The sequence below is a fragment of the Giraffa tippelskirchi genome, chromosome 7, assembly GCF_054371585.1.
Source record: "Giraffa tippelskirchi isolate mGirTip1 chromosome 7, T2T-mGirTip1v1.2.pri, whole genome shotgun sequence".
Classification (NCBI taxonomy): Eukaryota; Metazoa; Chordata; class Mammalia; order Artiodactyla; family Giraffidae; genus Giraffa; species Giraffa tippelskirchi.
Window position 1 is genome coordinate 114,850,119 of NC_137281.1, and position 14,301 is coordinate 114,864,419.

At 43.4% G+C, this 14,301-nt stretch overlaps 1 protein-coding gene across 6 annotated transcripts in view; it reads right to left on the minus strand.

Moving 5' to 3' along the window:
• The window catches only part of CGNL1 (cingulin like 1), a 224,016-nt gene that overhangs the window by 168,786 nt on the left and 40,929 nt on the right, over nucleotides 1-14,301 (minus strand). Inside the window, exon 1 of one of the 6 annotated variants that reach the window (XM_081510095.1) lies at nucleotides 1,010-1,093. The exons of the other annotated variants lie outside the window; for them this stretch is intronic. The gene's annotated coding sequence lies outside the window, so the exon portion shown is untranslated. Of the gene's footprint in view, nucleotides 1-1,009; nucleotides 1,094-14,301 lie in introns of those variants that run through there. 6 annotated transcript variants of the gene reach the window in all.

Here is a 14,301-nt window from a genome sequence, read left to right on the forward strand (position 1 = left end):
AGAAGCAAAGGGAACGCCAGAAAAAGGCACCATCTGCAGTTTAAAGGTGGAAAGCACCAGCCCACAGGCTCTTCAGGTACATGGGTGGTTGACAGAAGGCGGAATCAAGAGCAGCTGAGAAGACCTTCTCTAGCAGTAGTGCAAAAAGCACGCCCCCAAAGCACATTAGAATCACCTGGCGTTTTAAACGCCATTGTTCAGGCTGAGCCCCAGACCAGCTGAATCAGGATCTCTAGAGGGAGGCAACGCAATTTTTCAAAACTCTCCAGATGTGCAGCCAACTTTGAGAACCAATGCCCCAAAGAATTCCCAACGTGTTTTGAACAGTGAGTTGCGAGCAGCGTTGGAAAGGTACGGCAGCCTTGGGGTGAAGGGGTATACACCGAATAAATATACAAAGTTTTAAAAATCCTGTGTAACTAACTCCAGCATGACAGCCAAGCACCTGTGAAGAGGCCAAACAATGATGCAACTTGGAAAAGTCCCTTGGAAAGCTAGGATGTGTGCTGTACGCGAGGCGGGGGCTTTCAGGACGACCTGCCTGGACCGGGAAAGCCAGGGAGAGGGAGACGCCCACCCGCCCTTTCTTTTCGAGGGATGGTTGGGACCAGCACGCCCCGAAATAAAGGAAAACCAGGGTCGGACAGGGACAGAGGTGCTCGTTTAGGTCCGGGAGGAACCATAGCTCACTCGCAGCTGTCACTCAAGACCGAGGGTCGAGGCAGGGGGTACTAAGGCTGCCAGGCGCCCTTCGCTGCACGGCGGTTCCGGAGCCCCTCCCTCGCCTGGGGCCCCAACGCGGGCCCCCCAGGAACCGGACCATCTGGGCTGCACGCCTCCCCTCCAGGCGCGCGCGCGGGAGCCTGGAGCGCACCTTCCAGCCCCAGGGGAGACGCTGTGCAAACTGCGCGGCTCAGGGCTCCGACGGTGGACCCGAGCCCCTCTGGGTCCCGCCGCCCATGGCGACACCTCGGCCCCTGATCCCCGCACCCGCTCTCGGCTCACTTACCGCTGCCTACCGGGTCCTGATCCCGCCGCCTCCAGCAGAGCCGGGCTCAAGTGCAGAGTCCGCGGCGCCGCCTAGAGGCCGGGCGAGCCCGGGCCCCGCCCCACACGCCTGCCCGCCCCCGGGGAGGAGGGGCCGGCGCCCCCTTGCCCCATTCCGGACCGGCCCGCCCCGCCCTCTGCAGCCGCCTGGCGCGCCCTCCCGGCCCTCCTGGTTCCCCTTGAGCCGCCCCGCCCCTCGGGACACGTCTCCCCACACCCTGACACCGCCCCTCCTCGGCTCGGCCCGGGACGCGCCCGCCCCTCCGCCAGCACCCCTTCCCCACCCTACCCCGTCGGGCCTCACACTCCTCTCCAGCGATGCTTTCTCCTCACCCTTCCCCAGATCGGAATGGCCCCCCACCTCCCCTCGGCCTTCCCCCATACTTTTCGCCTTCGAGCCTCTGCCGTTCCAAATTCCTGGGAGCCCTGCCTGTTTAGCACCCCTGATTCCCTTTCTATCCCTTGCCCACGGCCCCTTTTCTCCCTACCCTTCCAGGCAGCCTTTTTCTCCCCGACCTAGTCAGAAACTTGAGTGTATAACACTTCTCCTACCACAACCAAATCTACAAGTATTTACTGAGCACCTATTAAGTCTAGAAATACTGATGGAGAGGTCGCCAAGAATAAATGTCCGTCCCTGTTAGAGAGGCCGGGAAGTGAGATGCCGAAGACCACACAGCTGATGGCAGTAGAACTGGGATTAACAGATTTCAGGTGCATTGTTGAGGCCCGTTCCATGGGAAACTGCAGAATGACGCTAACCAGCTGTGGGAGTTTGAGCAAAAAACGTTTTCTCGTCTGTGAAACAGGAAGAGGATACCCACTCCACCACGTTGTGAAGATTACCTAAGAAAACAGATATGGAATAGCACACCACCTGTGCTTAATAAGTAACGTATGTTGACATATGGAATGAAATAGACACTTTAAAAATTCAATAATTTAAAGTAATTAAAAAACTTTAAAAGTAATAGTGAATGCAAGAAAACACTTGCAAATCATATCTGATAAGGAATCAACATAAAATATATAAAGAATTCATACAACTCTGTAACAAAAATACAAACAATCTGATTTTAAAATGGGCAGAGAATCTGAATAGACATTTTTCCATAGAAGATGTACAGATGGTCAAGAGGTAGGTGAAAAGGTACTCAACATCACCAACCATCAGGGAAATGCAAATCAAAACCACAATGAGTTATCACCTCACACCTGTTCAGAATAGGTGTGAAAAGGATAAGAGATAACAAGTATAGGTAAGGATATGGGGATGTAAGTTGGTGCCACCACTATGGAAAACAGTATGGAGATTCCCCCTAAATTAAAAATTGAACTACCATAAAATCCAACAATTCCACTTCTGGGTATTTATTCAAAGAAAATGAAAACACTAACTTGAAAAGATTTATGTACCCCCAATGTCACTGCAGAATTATTTACAGTAGCCAAGCTGTGGAAGGAACCTGAATGTCCTTGATGGATGAATGGCTAAAGAAAACATACAATGCAGTATCATTCAACTGTAAAAAGAGAAGGAAATCCTGACATTTGCAACAACATGAATGGACTTGAAGGGCATTATGCTAAGTGAAATTAAGTCAGAGAAAAACAAATACTGTATGATTTCTCTTATATGTGAACCTAAAAAACAAACTAACTAAAAAGCAAGCTCATATATACAGAGAACAGATTGGTGGTTACTGGGTGGCAGAACTGAGGGGTGGTTGAAAAGGATGAAAGGGGTGAAAGGAATAAAAAGTACAAACTTTTAGTCATAAAATAAGTCATGGCATGTAATGTAGAGCATGATGACTATAGTTAACAATACTGGATTACATATTTGAGTGCCAAAAAACTGATGTTTTTGAACTGTGGTGTTGGAGAAGACTCTTGAGAGTCCCTTGGACTGCAAGGAGATCCAACCAGTCCATCCTAAAGGAAATCAACCCTGAATATTCATTGGAAGGACTGATGCTGAAGCTCCAATACTTTGGCCACCTGATGCAAAGAGCAAACTCATTGGAAAAGACCCTGATGCTGGGAAAGACTAAAGGCAAGAGGAGAAGGGGATGACAGAGGACCAGATGGTTGGATGGCATCACTGACTCAATGGACATGAGTTTGAGCAAGCTCTGGGAGATGGTGAAGGACAGGAAAGCCTGGCGTGCTGCAGTCCATGGGGTCACAAAGAGTCAGACATGAATGAGCAACTGAACAAAAACAGATAGCTGAAAGCTGCTTAGAGATTAGATCCTACAAGTTTTCATCACAAGGGAAAAAAACTTTTGTAACTAGATGTTAACTAGACTTAATTTGGTGACCATTTTGCAATATATACAAATATCGAATCATTATATTGTACACCAGAAACTAATGAAGTGCCATAGGTCAATTATTCCTCAATAAATAAATAAATATTTAAAGTAATATTGATGGGGTGGTGGGGAGATTTGGAGTCTCCTTATCCAAAGGAAGCAGCCATGGTCAAGAGAGTCTTTTTAGAGGAAGTGGGGAAGTGAGCTATTCTAGAAATCATGGCTCTAGATGCAGGTGAGTCCAGGAAGACACTCTCATGGGTGGGGTGTGTGAACACTGTTCAGAGTGTGGTCCAGCTTTTCCCAAATGGAGGCTGCCTGGTGGGGGTCACTGGATGCATACTAGGTAGGGGGATAGGGTCAGATGACGGAAAAGGCACCCAATACCAAAGTAAGGGGGCTCAAGTTACCCACACAGTACTTGGACACCCCAAAATGGTTGGGGTGGAACTTGCATCTGACAGAGGGTACTTAGATGACCCTGGGAACTTGGGATGGCAGACACCTGCAGCCCAGGAACCAGACAAGTGATGGGGGGAGTTGCAGCAGGAAGGGATAGGAAAGAAAAAATTTCCAGAGAAGACCCTGAGGACTTGGGGAGCAAGTGTGTGCAGTGGGAGAGTGGAAAGGGCAAACACAAAGCTGAGGTTTCCAGGCTGGTGGCTTGGAGCACCCTAAATAAGCACGAGTTTTTAATGAGAGATGCTGAAGTTTCCGCGGACTGTGAGGTAATGATGGCACTTTTCAGTGGAAATGTCCCCACAGGGGCTGAAAGTAGAAGACAAAGGAGAATAAGGGCCAGATCAGGTGCCAGAAGAAGAAAGTGAAATGCCCTCACCTGGGGCTGAGGAAGCAGGGGGCACCAACCAAGGGAGAAGTAGAAGGATCCCTGAGAGCTGTCAGGAAGAACCAGGGAAGCTTTTGATGGATCTGGGTCAGGAAGATCCCCTGGAGAAGGGAATGGCAACCTACTCCAGTATTCTTGCTTGGAGAATCCAATGGACAGAGGAGCCTGGCGGGCTACAGTCAATGGGGTCACAGGGAGTCGGACATGATTGAGTGACTAACACACACACAAAAGATAAGTAGTTCATGAAAGAGAATATCACTAACCCACTTCTCCCATAGACCCCAGTGTAAGGAGCTGTACAAAGTATACAATACATTAGTTAATAGTCTAAAAAGATTTAATCAGCAACTGACCCTGACTTCAGGCAGGTTTTTCCTGATAACAAAAATAAGGGGAGCTGTTGGGAGCAAAAAGAGATGCAGAGCAGAAATCAGTTTATTAGAGAAATTGCTTTTGAGGCTGCTACTGTCAAGCTGCAGTTCAAGCCACTTCAACTTCAGCTGAAAATGAACTCCCACCCACCCCAGGCTAAACTTCTGAAAATTTGAAAGGCATCCTCCCTTTATTTTTATTGCTCCCTTGGATGTTGTTATTGAGCCTGTAGAAAGAGATTTTTTGGCCCACTGCAGCAACTTGCCAAAGGAGAATATTCAGGAGGAAGAATAGAGAAAAATCACCTCTTTTCTCCACCAGATTTTGTGTGCATGGGAACCGTGATGCAGAAGAGAAGTGCTGTGGGGTGTCAATGACATACAAGGAAGGAAACAGAACACAGGAACGGCCATAGAAGGGAAGCAGCATCATGGATTTCCCTGGGGGTCACACTGGGAGGATGCAGTGAATGTGGGTGACAGAGAGAGTGGAAAGGCATTCACAGAAGATAGGAAGCAGGAAGAAACGGACAAAGCAGAGTGGTGTGTTTGGTTGAAGTGGAGAAGCTATGCTGGGAAGAAAGATGGGGTGGGGGAGGGCACCTGGCAAGAGGCCTCTTGGTTCGAGCCTTTAGAAGGGGCTGCCTTGGTTTGGGTTGGCCTGAGAGTAGAGCCTGAGACAGGACTGGGGATCCCTGGAAGCAGGAATGAGGTAGCAGGAAGAGTGAAATAGAGGAGAAGGAGGAAGCCACTGTTAGGGCATGCTGATGAGACAGGTGCTGCATGCAATGGGCCCCTTGAGAAGCGTGCTCGATGCCCCCCCCGAATGAACTATCTGAAGGGCAGGAGGGGTGAAGTTATTTTTTCAAGTCTCAAGCCAGGACTGCCCCTGAGGACTATACTCACCAATCACCCCAGCTCTCCTCCTGAGAGGGCTCCCTGGGCCACAAAGCTCACTTGAGAAGTCATCAGCACAAAGTGACACTGAGTTTGGGTGGAAATGCCCTGGCAGCTTCAGCCTGTCCACCACCTGGCTCGCACAGCATTCCTCCAGCACTGGCCTCCTACAGCACACAGCAGCCATTGCTTCTCCCAGAGCTATCTCCCCACTCCATGCATCCTACCCATCTCACAGTGGAGTGACTCTAGCAAGAAACCTCCTGCCCTCGAACAGTTTTTGCCAGAACCCCAGAGATCAGACTTCCAGCAAGTCCCTCTGGGGCTGGCACCACAACAGCTCTCTGACACCCAGTGAGACCCAACCACCCTTGCCCACAAAGCCTGGCTCTGAGCCATGGCAGAGGAGAGAGAGGGTACCCAGTCTCACTTTTAGATTATCTGTGCCAAAGCTTCTTGTATTTTTTCCTAAGGCCTCCAGTGGGTTCTGACCCTGGGGACCCAGTCAGTAGCTTTGAATCAAACATCAGAAAGGTACTGGATGTTTGGATGGAAGAGAAGACACTTAAGAATGCCTTTCAGACTGTCACTGGCAACACAGGAAAATTTACAAGTAGCTGGTGGAAATAGGATGGAGACTCCCCGAATCATCTGTAGGGAGAGGGCATGACAAAGGGAAATACAGGCATCATTATTACCAATACAAAGTGCAGACATCACTGATGTATTTCAGTTTGCTATCTTAATGTCAACTGAACAGCTATATTTAGGGATAGTCAAAGATGTACCCTTATGCTGGTCCTTTTAGTACATGGCTACATTATGACTTTAATGGGCCCTGGGCACTTATATATATATAATAAATATTGTCTATATATAATTTTATATACATGCTGTGCTCAGTTGCTCAGTCATGTCCAACTCTTTGTGACCCTAAGGACAGGAGCCTGCCAGGCTCCTCTGTCCATGGAATTTTCCAGGCAACAATACTGGAGTGGGTTGCCATTTCTTTCTCCAGGGCATCTTCCCAACCCAGGGATCGAACCTTTGTCTCCTGCACTGGCAGGCAGATTCTTTACCACTGCACCACCTGGAAAGCCATAATTTTATATATAAATAGTATGTGTATAAAATTTTATTTTATGAAGGCATTGGTGTAAAGAAAATTATTTTGATATTATATAGTAATACATTTTCTTCCACCTTAAAGTTTACTTTTCTTTCCTAACTTTAAAAGATATTAAACATTTTTGTGGGGCCCTGAAAGTATCATGTGTTCAGGCACTGTGGTGGCCCTGTTTGTATCCTGAGAGTTTCTGCCCTACCCTGAATACCTGGGAAAAACTTTAAAGAACTTTGCATGGAGCTATAGTCCAGGCCAATTTAATTGAAGTCTCCAGGGGCGGGTCAAGACTTTCTATTTGTGGCATTAAAAAAAAAAAAAATCTCCCAGGTGATTCCAATGTGCAGACAGGATTGTAATCCTCGTTCTAATAATATTTTCCTCATAGGACCTTAAGTTTCTCAATAGCAAATTCTCCATTGCTTTTTTTTTTTGTAACTAAGAGACTATCCTTTGAGGCTGAAGATGGGCCACTGTTTTACATATCAATTTTCCAAGCAGAGAACTGAATTATATTTTATTTCTATCAGTGGGACAATGTATTTGAAATATTAGCCCCACCTACCCCACTCCCTCTTCTATTCTTTGTAGCTCTCCCTCTCCAATACTTTGGCCACCTGATGCGAAGAGCCAACTCACTGGAAAAGACTGGATGCTAGCAAAGATCAAGAGGAGAAGGGGGTGACAGAGGATAAGATGGTTGAATGGCATCACTGACTCAATGGACATGAGTTTGAGCAAGCTCTGGGGGATAGTGAAGGACAGGGAAGTCTGGCGTGCTGGAGTTCATGGGGTTGTAAAGAGTTGGACATGACTTAGCGACTGAACAACAACTCCTTTTTAAGCTCCTGTTTGCCTGCTGTCTTCAGCATAAGATGTGAGAGGCTGGAAGGCCAAAAAGAAAAGAATCTCAGAGTTGGGGGGGTTGAAAGGCCTTTGGACTGGGAGTCTCTAGGCCTATACCAAAAGGTGCAGAAATATGGAGCTTATGTATGGGATTTGTTCTGGGACACTAGAAAACATATTCTAGATTAGCTGGGGGGGGAGGGGGTACGGGGGAGGGGGAGGGGGGTACGGGGGAGGGGGAGGGGGTACGGGGGAGGGGGAGGGGGAGGGGGGAGGGGGAGGGGGGACTTACCAGGAGCTGGGTGCAGAAACCATTCAAAGAGAAATAAGAAAAAAAAATGGCTGTAAGGGCCACCACGGGGTACTTGAGGGCGCACCACGGAGCCAGGCAGCCTCCACGCCAGCCTGCCCCCCAGACTTGCCAGCTGCCCTACCCTCTGGGTGGGGGTGAAGCTGCCATTCCTCCACAGTCAGCCCTTTGCCTGGTGACCGACCACTCAGGAGGGGGATACCCACTCATGCCAGAGATTTTGTGCATTCCCGTTCTCTTTATCCTGAGTGCTCCACTCCCACTGTAAAATAATCTAGGGACTTCCCTGGTGGTCCAGTGGCTAAAACTCTGAGTGCCCAATGCAGGGGGCCTGGGTTCAATTCCTGATCAGGGAACTAGATCCCGCATGCCACAACTAAGAACTGATGCAGCCAAATAAATAAACAAAAATAGTTTAGAACGTTGTTAAGCCCCAAGAAGAAGGATGGAATTCAGGACACCACGCTCTAACAAGATGTTCTGGATATTTTCCTGGAATTATAAAATTCTTAGAAAATACAGAAGTGAAAGATGACTCTCACAAATCATTTCATCACTTTCATACTCACACTTAATATCAGAAAAAGATCTCTCCAGTCAGTACTAAAATTCAGACACCTTAGAATTATAACTTCCTTAATGGATGCAACAAAGGTTGAAAACATTTTAGGAAGGAAGTGACCTACACTTGATATTTTGTAGACTGCTAAGTATGACATTAAGGGACATAAAAAAGAACCATGTAATGTAACAAACTGAATTTGGCCAGAACATTCTCCAGTAAGGGAGCTCTTAGGATCACACACCATCTATCTTAATTACATACATGTCCAAAAGATAGAACACAACAGGAAGGCTGTAGTTTTAACTAGCCTGGAGGGCTATAAATTAGTTACCTTGTTAAAAACTTTGGTTGTTACATATCAGCAGGGGACAAGGCATTTATTTCCTGTTTTAAATTTTGTTTTCATAAAGCAACATTACTATGGACTTTGCAAGGAATGATAAAATGGGAAGAGATTTTTCACAAAAGGATACTTTATTTCTTCTGAAATACAGTAGCATTGGGTGCCAATGTTGCCGAAGTCTACATTTCTTTCTTTAGCTGTTACAATTTGAAGGAAAGGTACTTAATAAAATTGATAGTTTTCAAATATTGTATTTTGGTGAAAATTTTCTACAGATGGATGGTGGTGATAGTACAACAGTGTAAATGTACATAATGCCACTGAACTATATACTTAAAAATAGTGTACATAAATTTTGTTTTGTGGATTTTATCACAATTTTAAAAAAAAGAATAAAGAGCATGTAGGTCCAGGTTGCAAGAGGAAAAAAACACAAAAGCATTGTGTTTGTGGTTTTATGTGTGTGTGTGAGTGTGTATGTACATACATATGAAAAAAAGAAGAGAGATTATATTTACATTAAAAAATAGTTTTCTGGTTATTTGTATCTGGCTGATGGAAATGTACAATATGAGCATTGGTGCATATTTAAGACCTTGTGAGCTTGTGAAACACCTGAGAAATGTAAGAAATTCGAAGCTTATTTTATAAAATATTACAGGCTAATTATACTAAGAAAAGGAATCACAGAATCATTTATAACATTTAACATCTTGTTCAAGACCCACCTACTCATGCTTTCCTCCAGTCTTATACCTGGTCCCTGCCATTTAAAGCAACCACACCCAAAGCTCATTTTATGAACCCTCCAAAAGTTACTAACATATTTTAAAATTGTTTGCTATTCAGTTGAACTATTGGAAGGGAATCAACAAAGCAATATTAAGATACATAATACAATCTGTACATAGACCTGGATATTATAACACAATTTGTTGAGATGGGATTGATGATGGCATGAGGTATCATTTTCTGGAAGGATATCTATTACCTAATATTCCTATTCTCCAACAACTCCAACGATAACAAAAATGCCAGTTCCGTCTTCTGCCTGATTCTGCTGTTTCAATAGGTAAAGACCTGGGAGGTGCAGGCGGCGGAGCTTCTCAGGCACTGTCCAGGGCTTTACATTCATTATTTCATTCAGTCCTGACAATAACCCAGACAATATTGTTATACTCCTTGTGCAAGGAGGAAAGTGGAATGCACAGTTTAGGGTAACTTATTCAAGATTCCACAGCTAGCAAGTGGCTGGGCTAGGATCCCAAAGTAGGTCAGACCAACTCCAGAGGCTGTGAGCTTAATCTCTATGATATACCATATGTCCATAGTACCAGCCTGTCTTATACATAATGTCTATATTAGAATGTATTTTCTTTTCCATGATAAAAGTAACTCAGACCTTCCAGGTCAAGATGGCTGAATGAGCACAGACTGAAACATTCCCTTTTACTACAAACATGGAAATAAATGAAAGACAAAACCCTCAAATGGAATGGAATCTTGTAGCTATAACAGTTGCTACTGAGAACTCATAGGGAGCTAAGGGTGGTGCTAGTGGTAAAGAACCCACCTGCCAATACAGGAGATGTAAGAGATGTGGGTTCAATTCCTGGGTCAGAAGATCCCCTGGAGAAGGGAATGGCAACCCACTCCAGTATTCTTGCCTGGAGAATCCCATGGACAGAGAAGCCTGGCAGGCTACAGTCCATGGGGTCACAAAGAGTTGGACACAAATGAAGTGACTTAGCACACAAGGTCAGGTACGTGCTAAACTATGTGTAAAGCCCACAGCTAACATCATACTCAATGGTAGAAGATTGAAAGCTTTTCCTCTAATATTAGGAACATGACAAGGGTGACCACTCTCACCACTCCTATTCAACATAATACTAAAAGTCCTAGTGAGAGCAATTAGGCAAGAAAAAGAAATAAAAAGCATTCATATTGGAAAGAAAGAAGTAGAACTGTCTCTGCTTATAGATGACATGAACTTATATATAGAAAATCCTAAAGAATGTACCCAAAAAAGAGTTGAACTAATCATCGAACTCAGTGAAGTTTCAGGATACAAAATCAACATACAGAAATCTGTTTCTATACACTAATGATGAAATACCTGAAAAATACAGAAAAAAATATTTATAACAGCAACAAAAAAGAATAACATGGCTAGGAATAACTTTAACCAAGAAGTTGAAAGATCTTTTTCCTAAAAACTATAAGAGTTTGAAGAAAGAAATTAATTACGATACACACAAAGGGAAAGATAGCTCTGGTTCGTGGATCAGAAGAATTAAAATTAAAATGTCCATACTTCCCAAAGGCATACATGGATTCAATGTAATCTCTATCAAAATTTCAATGGTATTTTTAACAGAAATACAAAAATCAATCCTACAGTTAGTATAGAAACACAAAAGACTCTGAATAGCCATTCTGAAAGAAGCTGGAGGCACCACACTCCCCAATTTCATACTATTTTAGAAAACTGTATTAACCAAAACAGTGGCATGAAAACAAACTCATAGACCAATGCAACAGAATTGTGAGCCCAGAAGTAAACTTTCAAATATACAACATCTAATATTTGACAAGAAAACCAAGAATACTCAATAGGGAAAGGATAGTATCTTCAATAAACAGTGTTAGGAAAACTAGATAATCACAGGCAGAAAAATAAAATTGAACTCCTACCCTGTATAACTCACAAAAATTAACTCAAAATGGATTAAATACTTAAAAGTAAGATCTGAAACCTGAGAGTCCTAGAACAAAACACAGGGGAAAATCTCCTTAACACGGGCCTTAGCAATGATTTTTACAAAATCACAAGTAACAAAGGCAAAAGTCAATAAGTGAGCTGTATTGAACTAAAAATTTCTAATTAGTAAAAGAAACTATCAATACAATGAAAAGGCAACTTACAGAATGAGAGAAAATGTTTGTAAGCCATATATCAGATAAGGGGTTAATGTCCAAAATATATTGAAAACTCATACAACTCAATAACAAAAAACAAACAATTCAATTAAAAATGGGCAGGGGACCTGAACAGACATTTTCCCAAAGAAGACATAAAATGGCCAACAGATACAGAAAAAGTTACTCAGCATTACTAATATTCAGAAAGATCCAATTCAAAGCTACAGGGAGATACAGAAAACAGTGTGGCAATTCCTGAGAAAACTAAAAACAGAATTACCATATGATCCAGCAATCCCACTCTTGATCACATACTCAGACAAAACTATAACTTGAAAATGATACCCCTATGTTCACAGCAGGCTTCCCAGGAGGCGTTAGTGGTAAAGAACCCGCCCTCTAATGCAGAAGATTTAAGAGATGCACGTCGATCCTTGGGTCAAGAAGATCCCCAGAGGAGGGCATGGCAACCCACTCCAGTATTCCTGCCTGGAGAAAACCATGGACAGAGGAGCCTGGCTGACTATAGTCTATAGGGTCACAAAGAGTTGGACATGACTGAAGCGACTTAGCATGCATGCACATGTGTTCATAGCAGCACTATTCATGATAGTCAAACAGAAACAATCTAAATGTCAATTGACAGATTAATGGATAAAAAAGATGAGGTACATATACACAATGTAATACTACTCAACCATAAAGAAAAATGAAATAATGCCATATGCAGCAACATGGATTTAAGTAGAGATTATCACACTAAATGAAGCAAGTCAGTCAGACATTGCAGGCAGATTCTTTACCATCTGAGCCACCAGGAAAGCCCTCACATATATACAATGGAATACTACTCAGCTATAAACAAGAATGAAATAATACCATTTCTAGCAACATGGATGCAACTAAAGATTATCATACTAAGGTGAAGTATGTCAGAAAAACAAATACCATATGATGTCACTTATGTGTGGAATCTAACATATGGCTGAAATGAACCTATCTACAAAACAGAAACAGACTCACAGACACAGAGTACAGACTTGAAGTTGCCAAGTGGGAGGGGGTAGGGAAGGGCTGGAGTGGGAGGTTGGGGATAGAAGATGCAAACTATTATATACAGGATGGATAAACAAGGTTCTACTGTATAGCAGAGGGAACTATATTCAATATTTTGTAATAAATCATAATGGAAAAGAATATTTTAAAAAAGAATATCTATATGTGTATAACTGAGTCACTATGTTGTACAGCAGAGATTGGTACAATGATGTAAATCAACTATACTTCAATAAAAAACAAAAATTTTTTTTAAAGTATGAGGAATGTCCCTGGTTGAGAATCCATCTTTTACAATTCAGGAGATGTGGGTTTGATCACTGGTTAGGGAACTAGATCCCACATGCCACAGGGCAACTAAGCCCACACACCACAACTAAAGAGTCCACAGTGTACATCCACATGATCCCTCACGACACAGTATATATCCCACATGCTGCACCTGAGGTCTGATGCAGCCAGATAAACGAATAAGTATGTTTTTTAAAAAACAACCCATGAGATATCATCTCATGCCTGTTAGAATGGATATGCTCAAAAAGAAAAGATTTGGAGAGGATTTAGGGAAAAGGAAATATTGTGCACTGTTGGTGGGAATGGAAATTGGTGAAGCCTCAAAAAATTATAAGTAGAACTACCATAGGATCCAGCAATTCCACTTCTAGGTATATATCTAAAGGAAATGAAATCAGGATCTCAAAGAAATATTTGAACTCCCACATTCATCGCAGTATTATTCACAATCACCAAGACAGGTAAACAACTTAAGGGTGAATGAAAGGATGGATGAAAGGATAAAGAAGATATGGTGTATGTGTTTGTATGTATATATACATATTTTTGTATATATACACACATGATGGAAAATCATTCAGTCATGAGAACAAAGGAAACCTTGCCCTTTGCCATAACATGAGTGGACCTTGAGGGCAATATGTGAAGCAAAATGTCAGACAGAGAAAGAGAAATACTATACAATCTCACTTATACCTAGAATCTTAACAAACCAAAGTCACAGAAACAGAAGGTAGTATGGTGGCTGCTAGGGGCTGGGCATTGGGGGAAGGGGGAGATGTCAGTTGAAGGCTACAAATTTCCAGTTAGATAATAAGTTCTGGGGATCTAAGATCCACAACATAATGACAATAGTTATCGATTTTTTTTTGAAAGTTGCTCAGTCATGTCCAACTCTTTGCAACCCCATGGAGTATACAGTCCATGGAATTCTCCAGGCCAGAATATTGGAGTGGGTAGCCTTTCCCTTCTCCAGGGGATCTTCCCAACCCAGGAATCAAACCCAGATCTCCCAAACTGTGGGCAGAATCTTTACCAACTGAGCCTCAAGGGAAGCCCCAGAATACTAGAATGGATAGCCTATCCCTCCTCCAGCTGATCTTCCCAACCCAGGAATCGAACTGGGGTCTCCTGCATTGCAAGCAGATTCTTTACCAACTGAGCTATCAGGGAAGACCATAGTTATCAATACTGTATTATATACTTGAAAGTTGCAAGAGAGTAGATAAGTCCCAGCCAAAAAAAAAGGTGTAATTATGTGAGGTGATGGATTACCCACCCTATTGTGGTAATCATTTTGTGATATAGAAGTGCATCAAATCATCACAGGGTACACCTTAAACATACACAATAAGT